This window comes from Canis lupus, chromosome 28 (genome assembly GCF_003254725.2).
Source record: "Canis lupus dingo isolate Sandy chromosome 28, ASM325472v2, whole genome shotgun sequence".
NCBI lineage: Eukaryota > Metazoa > Chordata > Mammalia > Carnivora > Canidae > Canis > Canis lupus.
This window is the reverse complement of record NC_064270.1, coordinates 12470024-12473114: the sequence shown is the minus strand read 5'-3', so window position 1 is coordinate 12473114 and position 3091 is coordinate 12470024.

The following is a 3091-nucleotide window of genomic DNA, read 5'->3' as shown; positions in this document are numbered from 1 at the left end:
CCCAGACTGTCTCCTGCTCTTTCTATGTGGTTGTGTCCCTAGCCCTATGCTTTAGTTCTCTAGGGCAACCAAGGTAAATAGATTTACATCTCTCTCTCTCTCTCTCTCTCTCTCTCTCTCTCTCTCTCTTACACACACACACACACACACACACACATAACTGAAACACAAGTTTAACACATTATTTACCCTTGCTGTGAGCAGTGTGTTCTGATATTTTCTATCCTTTTGTGTTCTGTTTCATTAAAGAAATGAAAGTTGATTGAGACCCATGGAATTGATTTTGAGATCCACTAATGGGTTGTAACCCATAGTTTAAAATGGATGCTCTAGGGCAGCCTGGGTGGCTCAGCGGTTTAGCGCCGCCTTCAGTCCAGGGCATGATCCTGGAGACCTGGGATCGAGTCCCGTGTCGGGCTCCCGGCATGGAGCCTGCTTCTCCCTCTGCCTGTGTCTCTGCCTCTCTCTCTGTTTCTCATGAGTAAATAAAATTTAAAAAAATAAAAAAATAAAATGTATGCTCTAGAGGGATTTGCTAGTTGCTAAAGAAAAAGCTGAACTGTCTTCTTGAAATATGCCTCCCTTCAGAGAACTCACTCACCCAACTCTGTTAGTTTTGTGGGCTTGTCCTTCAGTGGCCAGCTATCTTCTTCAGTATGTGAGAAATTGGACTTCATGGATTCATGGAAGGGTTGGCATCACTTGGAGTGATTCTAGAACATAGCCCCTCCCATTGCAGGCAGAGGACCTCCTGGTCTCTTGAAACAAGGAGAGCCACTTAAATACAGATCACCTTTTCCAGAGAGTCTGACTCTCCAAATGATAGTTTTGCAGTCTTTTTGAGTCTTACTTAAAACAAGAAGGCTACTACTTGGAGAGTTTTTAAATAATGAAAGATAACTCTTATTATAACAGGATCTGCTCCTTTCTGGGATGGCTTTGAGTGATTCTAAAATCCTGCAGTCCTGGGGGATGTTTGGGGTCTTATCAGCCCTACTTTGTCTCCCCCAGTACAATAGTATTTTGTACTGTCCTTGACTCCTGCTTTTCTTTCTTTTCTCTTTCTCTTTTCTTTCTTTCAAGATTTTATTTATTTATTCATGGTAGACACATAGAAAGAGGTGCAGAGACACAGGCAGAGGGAGGAGCAGGCTCTCTGTGGGGAGCTCAATACAGGACTCAGTTCCAGGACCCCAGGATCATGACCTGAGCCAAAGGAAGATGCTCAACCACTGAGCCATCCAGGCACCCCGACTCCAGCTTTTCAATGGGGTGGGGTGGGAAATGGATTCTTCCAGTACTTTGTGAAGCATTTCATTCCACTGGAGGAGCACCTTAATTATTATTCTTTTTTAAATATTTTTTTTACTTATTCATGAGAGAGAGAGAGAGAGAGAGAGGCAGGCTCCATGCAGGGAGCCTGACGTGGGACTCGATCCCGGGTCTCCAGGATCAGATCTTGGGCTAAAGGCGGTGCTCAACCGCTGAGCCACCTGGGCTGCCCCAGGTGCACCTTAATGTAAAGGTCTTAAAAGACCTTTACGTTATCCAGAATTTGATCTCCACCTGTCCTGCTCCCTGGTCTCCTCCTCCCGTCTTTGAAACAATGGGCATCAAATCCAGTGGCACTCAGGATTGACCTTTCAAATAGTTGGAAGTAGCAGTTTTCCTTATTTTTGCTTTTCCATGAAACTGCTACCCCCATTCTTTATTGTTTCTGCATAGACCGGTTTCCAGATGTCCTTAGGATCTGCATGGATCGCGGGTAGTCATTCAGAGAACACAGTGTATGATTGGATCTAGCAGGTGTCAACAACAGATTTGAAAAGATGACCTGACACTCATCTCATGACCTCCCGTCCTATTTTCCCTTTCATCAGTATTTGTTCTTCCTATTGAAAGATGCTGGCTATTAATGAAGACACAGAACCAGGGTCAGTGATCCTACCCGCAGTCACTCTAATGTCATCTTCTCTAAACACAGCTTTAAGCCAGGAATTCTCAATGGGGTGACAGTACCTCCCAGTGGGTGAAATAAGTCCAAGATGGTAAAATGATGTGTGGCCCTCCAAAGTGCACACCTACCCTATAAATTCTCAGTTCTCAGTATTTCATTTTTCTCATTAGGGAAAATTTAATTTTTCTCTTGCGGGAAGAAGACATGATTAAAAACCAAAAAAGGTTAAAAACAGATCTTTAAGCCAGAATGCCCCCACCAAAGTGCTAAAATAATTTTTTCGTGTTTAAAACAAACAAAAAAGCCCTGCGATGCCTGGGTGGCGCAGTGGTTGAACGTCTGCCTTTGGCTCAGGTTGTGATCCTGGGGCACTGGGTTTGAGTGTCACATCAGGCTCCCTGCAGGGAGCCTACTCCCTCTGCCTATGTCTCTGCCTCTCTCTCTCTCTCTCTCTCTCTCTCTCTCATGAGTAAATAAAATCTTAAAAAAAAAAAAAAGCCCCAATCACTGGGAATTGGGCCCTCCTCTCCTGACATAGGCTGGCGTTCCCCACACTGTTCTGGTTTCCCCCGTGTGAAGAAAGGGTTTTGTGTTAGGTTTGGTAAAAGCTGGGCTTAGGGAATCCCATAGATTTCTTGACTGTAGCTGGACTTCTTGGGGCCTCTCAGGCATGTGTGCACTATGTGAATTTCAGAGGTAGGACTGTTTTCTACACGTTTTGTCTCAGGAGCAGGGGTGCTGCCATCTGCCACTTCCTGGCTGTGACCTTGAGCAAGCCACTTAATGACGCAGAGCCTGTTTCATAAACTAAAACCTTCATAGGGTGGTTTGGGACAGAAATGAGCAAATGTATACTTAGTACAACACTTGGCACATAAAGCCTTCACCAAAACAGCTGTTCCTGTCATTTATAGTCATTGCTAGGAAGGGTAACAGACTCTCTGGAGGCTCCTGGGAAGAATCTTTAGTTGTCCGTAGGCCACTAATGGACCTTGATCTTGGTGCTGGTTTGAGACATTTATAGTAGGTGTCAAATCCCAACCTTCCTTCCACAAAGACGTCAAATGCCCAAACACACCTTACCTGTTTAGCTGTTGCCTCCCTCCGACACCGGTTGGCTTAAAATTCACCAAT